This window comes from Anomaloglossus baeobatrachus, chromosome 7, assembly GCF_048569485.1.
Source record: "Anomaloglossus baeobatrachus isolate aAnoBae1 chromosome 7, aAnoBae1.hap1, whole genome shotgun sequence".
Taxonomy (NCBI): Eukaryota; Metazoa; Chordata; class Amphibia; order Anura; family Aromobatidae; genus Anomaloglossus; species Anomaloglossus baeobatrachus.
This window is the reverse complement of record NC_134359.1, coordinates 218,437,792-218,453,495: the sequence shown is the minus strand read 5'-3', so window position 1 is coordinate 218,453,495 and position 15,704 is coordinate 218,437,792. Positions and strand designations below refer to the sequence as shown.

The window sequence follows — 15,704 nt, the reverse complement described above, 5'->3', positions numbered from 1 at the left end:
CATGCATGGGACATTGTGAGGAGGGAGCAGCATGCATGGGACATTGTGAGGAGGGAGCATCAAGCATGAGACATTGTGAGGAGGGAGCAGCATGCATGGGACATTGTGAGGAGGGAGCATCATGCATGGGACATTGTAAGGCGGGAGCAGCATGCATGAGACATTGTGAGGAGGGAGCAGCATGCATGAGACATTGTGAGGAGGGAGCAGCATGCATGAGACATTGTGAGGAGGGAGCAGCATGCATGGGACATTGTGAGGAGGGAGCAGCATGCATGGGACATTGTGAGGAGGGAGCATCATGCATGGGACATTGTAAGGCGGGAGCAGCATGCATGAGACATTGTGAGGAGGGAGCAGCATGCATGAGACATTGTGAGGAGGGAGCAGCATGCATGGGACATTGTGAAGAGGGGGCAGCATGCATGGGACATTGTGAGGAGAGAGCAGCATGCATGGGACATTGTGAGGAGGGAGCAGCATGCATGGGACATTGTGACGAGGGAGCAGCATGCATGGGACATTGTGAGGAGGGAGCAGCATGCATGGGACATTGTGAGGAGGGGGCAGCATGCATGGGACATTGTGACGAGGGAGCAGCATGCATGGGACATTGTGAGGAGGGAGCAGCATGCATGGGACATTGTGAGGAGGGAGCAGCATGCATGGGACATTGTGAGGAGGGGGCAGCATGCATGGGACATTGTGACGAGGGAGCAGCATGCATGGGACATTGTGAGGAGGGAGCAGCATGCATGGGACATTGTGAGGAGGGGCAGCATGCATGGGACATTGTGAGGAGGGGGCAGCATGCATGGGACATTGTCCTCACATCATGCTGCTCCCTCCTCACAATGTACAGATCATATTTCATAATCGAGGAAGGTGTGGTGCATATACAGTAGTTTATAAGGGAGGGCAGAGTGGTGTTTTAGTTTATTAGGGGCAGTGTCACAGTCACAGTATATAAGTGGGGACGGTGTGGTGGGAATATTTTATACTCATGCTATGTTTTGATGTGCCTGTGGTGATTCCCATTGGGGGGGGGTTAGTTTCTTATTGATACTTTTTAAAGTGTGCTACAGAGTAGATCTGCCTTAAACAGATGTCGTGTGCGAAAACTCAGTTTTACGTTGTCACTAAGGGGCGCGACCACTTAAAGTGCCTAGGGCAGCATGAAGGCAAAATACAGCCCTGCTGGAGGGATAGAAATAGGGACAGAATAAGTACATACAGTAAAACTGTAGTGAGAGGAGTAGCTGGGATCAGATATAAGGAGGTCAGTCAAGATCAAAATCATGCAAGCCAGAGTCAAAGTCAGTTGGGATTATGGGCGCACGCTGCTTTTTTTGCCGCATTTTTGCACGTTTTTGGGTGCAGTTTTGGTCCCAAAATTGCATGCATTTCTTTCCCCAGCAAAGTCTATGAGATTTCGGTTTTTCTGTCTGCACGTTGCAGCTTTTTTTTTGGCTGCGTCTTTGTGGTGACCACAAAGATGCAGCATGTCAATTCTTTCTGCGTTTTTGCCAGCGTATTTGAGCCCTTCCAATAAATAGATTTGACTTAAGAATGCACTGGGCAAAAACGCGGTGAAAAACACAGTAAGATACATGCCATGGGTACATTTTTTTGGGACCAAAAACGTGCATCTTTGTGGTCACCACAAAGATGCAGCATGTGCACATAGCCTTAAGGCTGCTTTACACTCAATGACATTGCTAACGAGATGTCATTGGGGTCACGGAATTTGTGACGCACATCCGGCCTCGTTAGCGACGTCGTTGCATGTAAAACGCAGGAATGACCGTTAACGATCAAAATTACTCACCTACCTTATCGTTGATTGTTGATGCGTCGTTCCTTTCCCGACTATCTTTGCTGTTGCAGGACGCAGGTTGTTCATCGTTCCTGCGGCAGCACACATCGCTGTGTGTGACACCTCAGGAACAAGGAACTACATCGTACCTGCAGCCGCCGGCAATGAGGAAGGAAGGAGGTGGGCGGGATATTCCGCCCTTTCAGCTCCGCCACTCCGCTTCTATTGGACGGCTACCGTGTGACGTCATTGTGACGCCGCACAAACCGCCCCCTTAGAAAGGAGGCGGTTCGCCGGCCACAGCGTCGTCGCAGGGAAGGTAAGTCCGTGTGACGGGTGTAAGCGATGTTGTGCGCCATGGGCAGCGATTTGCCCGTGACGCACAACCGACGGGGGCGGGTACACTCGCTAGCGATATCGATACCGATATCGCAGCGTGTAAAGTGGCCTTTAGAGGTCAGAATCAAGTTGGGTCAGGAACAGGAGATTAGCAGACAAATATCAGAGATGTATAAGGTAAAGCAATCAATATTTCCTGACAGATTGCTGGGAGTTTAAAGAGAATGTGGTAATACCCCACTTACCACAGCACACACATACACTCTCCTGGTTGGGTGGTACCACGACTCAGTACCACACTGCCTCTAGTGATGTCAGTAATATAGCCAACTACATGACCAGTACTGCCCACAAAGTAAACACAGTAGTGCCTGGTGAAAAAGGCAAATGTTGCTGGAATAGGATCAGGTAAGGATATAACACAGGGACACTGAGTGAAAGTGGCTAGTAGAGGATCTGGTCAGCTGGCGTCATGGAGCTGCAATTGATATAGTGACTTAATGCTTTAACTTATTTATGTTTTTTTCCTGACATCTGTTAGATGTCAAAAGTAAAATGGAGCTGTCTCACTGAAAGATTCACTGGTACATTAGATTCAACCGTTGCAAATCGGAAATGAACAGTAATTATCATTTCCTTTCACATGCCCAGGCTAATTGGTCTTAGTGTGTTAATAGCTGTGTCCAATCTACATGGAGCAATTATTGTAAATGCCAAGAATTTCCAGCATTTATAACGCTCTGGCTAAAACAATGATCGTAATGACTTTTGCTTTATTGAATTACTAGATTATACATAAGGGTGTGTTCACTTGTCATAAAAACACCTTTAATAAGTGCAATAATGTCTTTAATACAATTTTTTTCAATGTTTAATCATTTAAAGGGTCATATAAAAAAATGCTATTAACCTGCAGATATGGGGTTAATCTACAGGTTAATAGCATTCTGAAGCTGACCGCTGCTCACACTGAGAGCCCTGTTTCTGGTAGGAGATTAATTTTATTCATCCAGGCTTTTAGTCATAGGGGCGGGCCAGCATGATTTCAGTCATTGCTCTGTGTATACTGAGCAGCAGCTATAACCTCTCTCTCAACACTGATTGACAGCCGGCTCAGCATTAGGGCCTCTCAGTGCGGGCGCTGAGCAGTTTCAGAATGGGTCAACGACCAGATCAGTAATCTGTGATCGCTGAATTGGAGGTTAAAGTGAACCTGTCACCACTTTTTTTGGCTATAAGCTGCGGCCACTACCACAGGGCTCTTATATACAACATTCTGACATGCTGTATTTAAGAGCCCAGGCCGCTGTGACAACATAAAAAACACTTTATAATACTTACTTAATGGTCGCGCTGCGGTGGAATTGGGTCACGGAGGCGTCTCCGTTGTCCGGTGCCGGCGCCGCCTCTTTCGGCCATCTTTGTTCTCCTTCTTCTGAAGCCACGGTGTATGACGCGTACGACGTCATCCACACTCGCCCGCATTCAGGTCCTAAGCAGTATTGTAAGTGTAGTATTGTAGTGCGCCTGCGTAGGACCGGCGAGTGTGTATGACATAGACGCATCATGCACACAGGCTTCAGAAAGAGGACGAAGATGGCCGAAAGGGGAGGCACCGGCACCGGAGAACAGAGACGCCTCCGTGACCCAAGTCCACTGCAGCGCGACCGTTAGGTAAGTATTATAAAGTGTTTTTTATGTTGTCACAGCGGTCTGGGCTCTTATATACAGCATGTTAGAATGCTGTATAGAAGAGCCCTGTGGTGGTGGCCGCAGCTTATAGCCAAAAAAAGTGGTGACAGGTTCCCTTTAAGCCAGACTGTTAGCCAGACTAGACAAGGTTGTTTGTGCATCACTAATGAAGAAAAGCTAGAAATGCCTGGGAACTAAAAAAAATAGGGAATAATTAAAAAAAATTATTTCATGAATTTCATGAAATAATTAAAAAAAAAAATCGACATAGGCTTCGCCCCATTTTTGTGTCCAGCCAGGTACAACTAGGCAGCTGGGGATTGGAATCTTCAGCACAGGTTGGCCCGAGCTTTCTGGGCGCCTCTGCTTCGAATTGCAGTCCGCAGCCACCCCAGAAAATGGCGCTTTCATAGAAGCGCCATCATCTGGTACTGTATCCAACTCTTCCAGCAGCCCTGAAGCCGGGTGGCTTGCTGGGTAATAATGAGTTAATACTAGCTTTGTTTTACTAGCTAGTATTAAGCCAGAGATTCTTAATGTCAGGCAAGTTTGACCCAGCCGTTAAGAATCTCCAATAAAGGGTTAAAAAAAAGACACCACACAGAGAAAAATACTTTAATAGAAATAAATACACAGACACATTAGAGACTCCATGTTTATTACTCCCTGTCAGCCCTCCACGATCCTGCTCTTCTGTCTTCTTTCCCCTTCAATCCATGCAGCTCTGCTACATCAGACAGCACTGCATGGGAGGAAGACGCTGCTGTTTCCCGTGCAGTCTATTCACTCAGTGAGTGAGCAGCAGCTGCAAGCTGTACACGGTGACGTCAGCGCTGACAGACGAGTTACCACAGCAACAGTGCTCCGATCACGTGATTCCCGGTGCCGCTATTTACCGGCTGTGACAGCTAGTGCCTGTATGTGGGCTGACTCTGTAAAGAGCGCACACATGCAGGAACGGGGAGTCGAACATGTGCCAGAGCATTTCGCCGGTACCGGAGAGATGCACTGACAGGACCTAGCAATGACGTCTAGCCATGTGACCAGTCTGTAGCCAATGAGATAATAGACATGTGACTGGTCACATGCTATTTTGACAGTAAAGAACAAATAACTCGGGCACACAAAAAGTTAAGAGTCTGAGGCAGAGTAGTACTTGAATTACAGTTTGCTTGTTTATTGATGCATTAATGCAAAGGATCCAAAAATAAAAGTTCCAACGTTTCGGCCTTCACATACAGGCCTTCGTCAGAGAAAGTCTATGATATAGATATACAGAAAGAAAAAATTGAATTAATTGTTATATAAACTAAATACAATGCACATACCAAACAAACAAATTGATACACATACCAAATATGCTTAGTATCGAGGTACATCATTGAGAGCAAAGAACACAAAACAATATCAACAAGCTTTTTATACTGATAATTATTCTATGATGGACAAGGAGAATCCAATAATGTATCGTAATGCTCTGTCTTTGAAAAAATGTCCTCTAGAGGAGGTAACGGAACAAATGACCGCTATACAGGAAAACCACCCTAAACAGGGTTATCAGGAAAAATGAGACATACCTATATGATTGTAGGGAAAACGGTGCATATACAATATACGAAATCGCCGTATACAAGAAAAGGATACCTAGAAATAGAGGGTAGTCAAATAACTGATCCGGCTGGACAATTTAGAAAAAATCTATACCAGAGAGTACAGTCAAAATATGAAAAATGGTAAATGATTAGGGAAGGATCATATGAGAAATTATTATGCAACACTATTGTCAAAAGGTCAATGACCAACTTCTTTTGATAGGGGGATAGTCCACCATGTTTATCCAAAAATAAATCAACAGCGTCAATACCCTGCTGATGATTAATGCTTGTGTAGAGACTTGTCACATCTAGAGTAACCAGAATGTCATCACCGGAGATATTACTAGATGTCCTGAGAAAAAGGAGGAAATCATTAGTATCCTTAATATATGATTGAATGGTTGGTACCAGGGGGTTCAGAATCCTCTCAAGTGTAATCGCCAAAGGTGATAAGATGGAATCCGTGGAAGCCACAATGGGACGTCCAGGTGGTTGATTTAAGTTTTTGTGAATTTTGGGCAGAGTGTAAAACACCGGTGTAATGGGAAAATCTTTCATGAGGAATTCGGATAGTTTTTTATCAATGGTACCAAGTTGTATATGTTCAGTAATAAGGTGTCTAATGAGATCCCTGATCCTTGATGTCGGATCGTGTGCAATGGGCTTATAAGTGGTGTAATCATTCAATTGCCCCTGTATCTCAGATACATAATAGGATTTGTCCATTACTACAATAGCACCGCCTTTATCGGCCGGTTTGATGACTAATTTCTGGTTACTCTTAAGAGTTTTTACTGCATTATATGTACGGCAACTGGGTAGGTACACACTGATTTAATTTATTCTTTAGATACATTCCTTCATAATATTATGCACTACAGATATTATGGCTTGTCATTTTCCCTTTTCATAGTGTCTTATAGTGGACTCCACGTCTCTAACGTGACTTTTACATCATTTGTTTGCTATCAGTTGTACCATTGATGTCAACAGAGGTATCCCCTACTTATCTTTACCTTCAGAATTATACACTGTTCTTCATTTGTTTCTCTTCCTTGCTTCTTGCTTCTTCCTTCTTCTTCTTGCATCATCTCTTTGCAGCTCATATGATCCTTCCCTAATCATTTACCATTTTTCATATTTTGACTGTACTCTCTGGTATAGATTTTTTCTAAATTGTCCAGCCGGATCAGTTATTTGACTACCCTCTATTTCTAGGTATCCTTTTCTTGTATACGGCGATTTCGTATATTGTATACGCACCGTTTTCCCTACAATCATATAGGTATGTCTCATTTTTGCTGATAACCCTGTTTAGGGTGGTTTTCCTGTATAGCGGTCATTTGTTCCGTTACCTCCTCTAGAGGACATTTTTTCAAAGACAGAGCATTACGATACATTATTGGATTCTCCTTGTCCATCATAGAATAATTATCAGTATAAAAAGCTTGTTGATATTGTTTTGTGTTCTTTGCTCTCAATGATGTACCTCGATACTAAGCATATTTGGTATGTGTATCAATTTGTTTGTTTGGTATGTGCATTGTATTTAGTTTATATAACAATTAATTCAATTTTTTCTTTCTGTATATCTATATCATAGACTTTCTCTGACGAAGGCCTGTATGTGAAGGCCGAAACGTTGGAACTTTTATTTTTGGATCCTTTGCATCAATAAACAAGCAAACTGTAATTCAAGTACTACTCTGCCTCAGACTCTTAACTTTTTGTGTGCCCGAGTTATTTGTTCTTTACTGTATTGTGATATTTCCTCGGAGGCACCTACTTTTTGATAAGTGAGCCAGACTTTACCTTATATACATGCTATTTTGACGTCACGATAGGTCCTATTATCAGTGCTGGTTACCGGGAGGACGCAGCGATTATCGGAAGGAAAAGCGGTGGGAGACAGAGTGCAGGACGCGTCGTGGGGACCTGTAAGTGTTATCGCAATGTTTATTAACTGTATGTGTACATGTATAATGTGTTTTTATGTGTTTGTGTTTGCCTCCCATTGTTTTCAATGGGGTTCGAGAGGTTCATCAAACGGTTCGTCGAACGGTTCTTGAACGGGGCCTCCGTTCGACGAACCGAACCGAACTCGAGCCTTCAGAGGCTCGCTCATCTCTAGTTATAAGTACCCCAAGTTATTTACAGGTACTATTACTATTTATTCGTTTACTTTCTACAGGGTATTTGCTCATTTTGCTTTTATATTACATTTTATCTTATTTTTGTATCAAGATATAATCATTAAAATATAATTTGTTTGTGGGATAACACCTTTAAGTGTTTAAGATACATTTCTTCTCATAAAAGGGTATGACCGACTGTGCAGGGAAGTGGTTAGTGAGGAATGGGCATAAGCTAATGTGTGACACCATGTGCAAAGCTAAAATTTAGGTGCAAATTTCTGGTATAAAGTAAGCCAACTAATTGGTGGTGTAAACTTAAGGCGGCGTTACATGCTACGATTTATCTGACGATATGTCATCGGGGTCACGGATTCCGTGACGCACATCCGGCATCGTTAGCGACGTCGTTGCATCTGACACCTACGAGCGACTCCGAACGACCGCAAATAGGTTGAAAATCGTTAATCGTTGACACGTCGTTCACTTTCAAAATATTGTCCATCGTTTGAAACGCAGCACAAATATTGGTATGTTTGACACCCTGCAAGCGACGAACGACATCCACACGACCGCCTTGGTCAAACAATATATCGTTGAACGATTTTGTGTTGCTTGTGAGATTGTTACATGTGACCACTAATAAACGACTTATGAGCGATCTCGGCAAATCGTAACTACGATCTGGGCGTGTCACATCGCTACTGAGATCGTCAGATAAATCGTAGCGTGTAAAGCGGCCTTTAGACTAGGCAGTCTTATAATATGGTAGCTTTCTCAAACACCATGAAACAATGATAAATTTGGCACATTTTATTATTACATAGTAAAGATGGTGTAAATTTATTCACAGGTCCCAGTCCAAGGGCCACATTAGAAATCTGTGGCTGCCAGATGGGAGCCCAGCAAACTCCTAACTGCCAAGGTCCACGGCGGTCCTTTTGATTAGCTGGCCTGGTGCAACATCACATGTCATTATTAGATTAGCCAGCCTGACATTGCGCCAGGCTGGCTAATCAAAAGATAAGTAAGGGACGCCCTCAGATAGGAAGCCGCTCAATGGGCTTCTGTCCAGCAGCCACAGATTACTGACGAGTCACTGGAAAAGATTCACACTAACTCCATTATCTAATCTAAGCCTATACTGTATAAGAATTAGCCAGTATTAATCATTATGCCCCATTGTATGTAGCGCATTTTATATTTCAATACAACCATCTCGCCAAAATGTTTTTCACCCCCCAAAAAACACAAAATTACTATAAAAAAAAAGCCACGAACATGTCACGTTCATTCTTTAAAAATCTGCAGTGTATCCTAAAGGTTACATGCAACCTACAGTATCATTTTTATTGCCTATATTCAACGATTTAGCCCTTATGAAACAGTGCAGCTGCTTAAATAAGTATTGAACTCGTCACCAATTTTTTAAGTACATATATTTCTAAAGGTGCTATTGACATGAATTTCGCACCAGATGTTGGTTACTAACAATTCATCCACACAGGCAAAAAAAACAAACCATAGATGTCCATAAGTTTAGTGATGTGTAATAATGAAAAATGACACAGGGAAAAAGTATTCAACACACTTACTAAAATGTATTTAATATTTTGTACAAAAGACCTTGTTGGTGATGACAGCTTCAAGATGCCTCCTGTATGGAGAAACTAGTCACATGCATTGCTCAGGTGTTATTTTGGACCATTCCTCTAAACAAGCACTCTTCAAATCCTGTGAATTCTATGTACTCTTTCTATGAACTCTGAGCTTTAGTTCCTTCCATACATTTTCTATTGGATTCAGGTCAGGTGATTGGCTGGGCCATTCTAGCAGCTTTATTTTCTTTCTATGAAACCAACTGAGAGTTTGCTTGGTTGTGTGTATCATTGTATTACTGAAATGTCCACCCTCATTTAATATTCATCATCCTGGTAGACAACAACAAATTTTTATCAAGAATGTCTTGGTACATTTGTCCATTCATCCTTCAACTATATGATATTTGCCAGTGCCGTATGCTAAAAAACAGCCCCACACCACGATGTTCCAACTTCCCACTTCCAAACTTTACTGGTTGGTATTATGTTTTTGGGATGATATACAGTGCCTTTTGGCCTCCTAACATGGTATGTATTATGACATCCAAAAACTTCCACTTTGGCCTCATCTGACCAGACTATATTCTCCCAGCATTTCTTAGGCTTGTCTAAATGTTTTTAAGCAAACAATAAACGGACTTGAAGATGCTTTTTTTCAGCAATGGAGACTTGTATGGTGAACGTGCCTACAGGCCATAATGGTTGAATGCATTATTTATTGTTTTTTATTTCACAGTATATGCTAGTCAGCAAGAGATTCTAAAAATTAAATTAATTCACCAGCCTAGCGGAATAGGAGCTTGAACATAAAATACAGCTTTTATTAGAAACGTCAAAAACAAGAACTTAAAGTGTTCAATAAGGACACCACTAGTTATAAGTTCACCCCTAAAAGTGAAATGTGCATCTGAGTAGACGTATTCACCAGAGGACTGATATGCAATGGTAACAGTAAAGCAGCCACTGTCAGAATCTCTGCGATTCACTCGTTGTTGCATTGATACCGGACCATTTGGTATTTTATCCCCATCTTCAGAGTCAAGGGAAAGAATTGGTAGTGTGCCACAATAATCCTATCCAGGAATAACTGGGATTCCTGAATAATGTGATTTAGATCCCAGATGTTAGAGGATACCTATTGTTTGAGGGACAAACTGTCAGAATTCAGAATAGCTCTCAGCAGCATAACTGGGTCCTAATGAGTTGGTTATTCCTATAGTTAATGTACATATAGTTTTGTCTGCATATTATTGTTGTCCAGACTCCTCTTAATATAGCGGCAGCTCATTCCATATACAGTTATTTTACATACATGCAGCAACTTTGCCTGACATTTAGTTTGCCAGCCTGGAATCTGCTGGCAATACATGTCATTGACATTACTCTGTGTAATTTCTTAATGTCTGCCCGGGACCATAGTCTCTGGATGGCTGTCACAGACAGACTAGAGGCTAGCTGCCCACTCAGCAGGATCCCGAGAACCCTGAAACCCTGAGCTACTAGTACTGACTCTGCCTCTATCACCACCACCGCCAACCGTGGGAATCCGGTGGCGCCTGGTGGCCAAAGCACAAATCACAGCCACAGACTCTGGTGGAGACATGACACTCTGCCTGATATTGATTGGCCAGTGCCGATCAACCCAGTAGTGGCTTCACTTTGCTCTAAATTGCACATCACAGCTCACCCCCATCACAGTTTATCATCGAAGCTTATTGGTGCATGCTCAGCACTGTGGCCGCTAGGGGAGAGAACTCAAAGTCCATATAGGGAGCACCCAAGAGTCGCTCCATGCGTCCAGCTATCATGCCGGCATGGTATTGTTACACATGCCGCACCTATCATCATTTCTATATAATGACAGGTTGCCATTTACCCCTGGTGAATCTGGGCAACAATAATATGCAGACGAAACGCGTAGGGAACCAGCACTTTAGGTTCACATTAGCACATACTGTAGATCACTTTAATGCTGAATGATATTTACCTAGCAGGATCTAAAAACAAACCAAATATTGAGGTGGCATTTTTATAGATGCCTCCAACATTAATCAGTAAGCCCCACAAAGCATACTGGAGTGCTGGCAGGTTTCCATAACCTGCTGCTGAATTAGGCTTATCGATATCAATAGCTCACTTGGCCTCTGCTGCCAGCAACTGATACGGCTGATCCTGGCAAACAACAACTGCCAGCACTAACTAGTGCACGCCTATCTAGTGCAGCGCAAAGACTTCTCAATAGGGTTACCTACCCCACTAATCTAATTGACTGCACATTAACTATAGGAATAACCAACTCACTAGGACCCAGTTATGCTGCTGAAATCTACCTGAATTCTGACAGGTTGTCCCTCAAACAATAGGTATCCTCTAACATCTTGGATCTAAATCACATTGCTCAGGAATCCCAGTTATTCCTGGATAGGATTATTGTGGCACACTACCAATTCTTTTCCTTGACCCTGACCATGGGGATAAAATACCAAATGATCCAGTATCAATGCAAACACGATTGAATCGCAGATATTCTGAAGGTGGCTGCTTTATTGTTACCATTGCATATCAGTCCTCTGGTAAATACGTCTACTCAGATGCATATTTCACTTTTAGGTGTGCACTTATAACTAGTGGTGTCCTTATTGAACACTTTAAGTTCTTGTTTTAGACATTTCTAATAAAAATGATATCTTACGTTCAAGCTCCTATTCTGCTAGGCCGGTAAATCATTACTTATTGTTTTCTTTGAAACAATTGTATCTGCTGATTCCAGATTTTTATGTAGCTCTCCAAATATGGTCCTTGGATCTTGGACAACTCTTCTGATAATTCTTGTCACTCCTCTGACTAAAATCTTGCAGTGAGCATTTGATTGTGGCTGGCTTATGGTATAATTATGTTCTTTCCATTTCCACCCTATGGCCCCAACAGTGCTCACTGGAACCTTCAGTAGTTTAGAAATTTTTCTGTAACCAATGCTATCAGTTTGTTTTGCAGCAATAAAGTTGTCTTGAGACAGCTCACTGGTTTTACCCATCATGAGATGTTTCTTGTTTGGCAACATGGTAATGAGACATCTTTTTATAAGCCATGAGTTGAACTAGCTGATATTAGTTTTTTAGCTAAGTGAAAGGATTGCTTTTCACTTTCCAATTACTGATAGATTTCAGCTGGTGTCATAACTTTCCATGGCTTTTTACATCTCTCTTTCTTAATAAGTTCAATACTTTTATTCTGTGTCAGTTCTCATTATTATATTTAACCCGCTGTATGTGTTGATGTTGCAATAATGTTAAATCGCTTCTATCTGCCAAATCATTGTAATGTATATTGCCAAAAAAAGAGTTAGAAAGAAAAGAGTACACATAACAGGAAAATCAGATGAATCTCGGGGTTTGATAATATTATTTAACACATACGGTAGGTCTTTACTATAGCAGGATACACAAAACAATAACAAATTTAAAGGAGCTTTCCTTTTATATATATATTTTTTTATCCTTATAGCTTCTATGGGTCTACTCACCTTACTCCAGCACAGGCTCTCCACCTGTGATCCCGGTAATTGCTCACAGGTTCCAGAAGTGATGTTGCAAATACAGTCCACATGACTGCTGCATCCAGTTAACAATTACCAGGAGAAGAGGAGGAGAGCTGGCACTGGAGTAGGAACTAATGAGTAAATCTCTGTTTAGAAGACTATGAGCTAAAAAAAATATTAAGAGAAAATGTCGACACTATTCAGAGAAATTTTTATTAGCACAATTAAAAAATTGATTAGAAGTGAAAATACCCTATAAGCTCCCAAAATTGCATGGGGGTTTATTCTCTGCTTCTCATGCATAAATAATAGAAAATACAGATAATTCAACAATTACAAGGGTTTTCCGTTTTTTGTCTTTTTCTTAAATTGTGTGGAAATGGTTAACTTAGATTGCTTCACTTAGTAATGCATGCATAGTCTGTAACTACTTTTATTCTCTACATCAGTCTCACATGCAGTCTTATGATCATACTGTGATAGCCTTATCATATGGGTATCTCTCCTCTCCCTAATTTAGGAGGGATCACAAATCTAATGTCCCCCATCTCCACTACTTCAAGGCTCTCACCCGTTCCTCTATTTCCCTGGGAAGGAATATTTCTCTTGATGACCAACATATTTTGTAGCGTTTTGAGTGGTAGAGCAGTTTCTTAGTAGTAGAAAGCAGATAGTAGAGAAGTAGAGGTATTGTATGTGAGAGGTTCAAGTGCAGCAAGCGAGGCTGCGGCCATTATTTGGGTTTTGGCTGGGAGTATGCATATCACATACTTGACTGCGGTTCCCAGAGCAGACACCAACGAATCCTCTCAGCACACAGACTGGAAAACCCATTTAAGTGTGTCTCTCCACTAAGGAGGTCCATGAATACTGTAGGGGAGGAGCCTCCATTTTTACAATAATAATGTAGGGCATATCCAGGACTGGATTTACATGTTGCGGGCGGGGGCCGCTGACGCTTCTGGGGCCGCTCGGATGCGGGTTACTGCTGCGGCTCGAGTGGTGACCGGACCCGGGCTCGCACGGCCGTCCGTCCTCACAACCGTCAGAAAGGGGGGTATTTACAGGGAATATTTGTCTGGGACGCCACACGTGGGTTGCGGTGAGGGATGGTAGCACCACCGCTGCCTGGTGATGGGGCGACCGGGGCTGATGGAGCGGGGCAGCAAGATGGGATCCTGTCCACAGGTAGGGGAGGTGTAGTCCCGGGGCCCGCGGTCTGAACACGGGAGTAATGGCTGCTGGAGGTGGCGTGCCGGGTTGGACCGGGGGACAATGGTGTACTCACAGTTCAGTAATTTCACACAAGTCCAGTGGTAAACCAAGTTGCCAGTGACCGGCTGCTGTTGAAGGGTGTATTCGCGTTCTACACCCAAGTTAGTGAACAGGTGTCCCTTCCTCCTGCACGCTGTGTTTGTCTCTGCTGTTGGACGACTTTGCATGGAACGGAGAAGTACACTCCCGGTTCTATATGTATTTGGGAGATGTGCCCGCGAAATCTGACCCTTGGGAATTCTGTGGGTTCTGGCGGACACCCTATCCCCCGTGTTGAGCTGCTGTTTCGCTCTATGGGCTTCTCTGGAACAAGGCCTAAACCTTGCCCCAGCTGGTTAATTAACAAGGGGGCTTGCAACCGTCCTCACCCTAGGGTCCAGGTACCCCGACTGTGCACGGCCTCTGGACCGGATTCCCGCTGTCGATACCGGTGGGCCACTACCCTGCCCCTGTCCACTTTAGGTCTCCCGCGACCAGATCTCTATCGCCTATGGCCCTGCTCACTGTATGCCACCTAACCGGGTAGTCCAGGGGCCCCTACCCCTGACTACACTTCACAGTCTGCACTTGACTCCACTTGAACTTCACTCACTCCAACTTAACTCAACTCTCACTTCCACTGAACTGACGTGTTCCGGCCCCTGACTCCTCAAGACCCCTAGGTGGGCGTTCTCATCCGCCTGATCCCGTCCACTGTTGTGTTCTAGTTATCATGAGGGGGTGGCTAGGCTTTAATGGCTATGTGTTGTACCTGAGTGTGGGTTTCTGGTGGTAGCAAGGAGGATGTACACATTTGTGACTACCTGGTTTTGCTAGGGTGACTCGTCCGCCCCAGGGCCTTAGGTGACTCGGTGTCGGGCCGGACTAGTCCGGGGTAGTCAGCTGTGGTGGGGCCCGACTCCGTGACCCTGGTGGAGTCAATTAAAATGTGACGGTATGGGGGTAGATGATAATAAAGTTTATATAAGATTCGTGACGCCACCTGTGGTAATTTGCAGCTATTGAGCCGCAGCTGCTGGAAGGGACCTCCGGGGCTGATGTTATGGCAGCTGAGGTGTTTCTTGCTCTCCACAGGTAGAGCGGGTACCCCGGGGCAACCTTTGGTGCTTGCTAAAGTCTATGGTATCTATTGATGTGGTGCAGGATAAAGCAGACGACACAGGGCTTGCAGTTAAGAGGTACAGTTAGGTCCAGAAATATTTGGACAGTGACACAATTATCGCGAGTTGGGCTCTGCATGCCACCACATTGGATTTGAAATGAAACCTCTACAACAGAATTCAAGTGCAGATTGTAACGTTTAATTTGAAGGTTTGAACAAAAATATCTGATAGAAATTGTAGGAATTGTACACATTTCTTTACAAACACTCCACATTTTAGGAGGTCAAAAGTAATTGGACAAATAAACCAAACCCAAACAACATATTTTTATTTTCAATATTTTGTTGCGAATCCTTTGGAGGCAATCACTGCCTTAAGTCTGGAACCCATGGACATCACCAAACGCTGGGTTTCCTCCTTCTTAATGCTTTGCCAGGCCTTTACAGCCGCAGCCTTCAGGTCTTGCTTGTTTGTGGGTCTTTCCGTCTTAAGTCTGGATTTGAGCAAGTGAAATGCATGCTCAATTGGGTTAAGATCTGGTGATTGACTTGGCCATTGCAGAATATTCCACTTTTTTGCACTCATGAACTGGGTAGCTTTGGCTGTATGCTTG

At 43.4% G+C, this 15,704-nt stretch overlaps 1 protein-coding gene across 2 annotated transcripts in view; it reads right to left on the bottom strand.

Moving 5' to 3' along the window:
• LOC142246079 (LITAF domain-containing protein-like) overlaps window positions 1-15,704 on the bottom strand; it is a 74,717-nt gene that overhangs the window by 50,994 nt on the left and 8,019 nt on the right. The window contains exon 1 of one of the 2 annotated variants that reach the window (XM_075319100.1): window positions 12,699-12,719. The exons of the other annotated variant lie outside the window; for it this stretch is intronic. The gene's annotated coding sequence lies outside the window, so the exon portion shown is untranslated. Of the gene's footprint in view, window positions 1-12,698; window positions 12,720-15,704 lie in introns of those variants that run through there. 2 annotated transcript variants of the gene reach the window in all.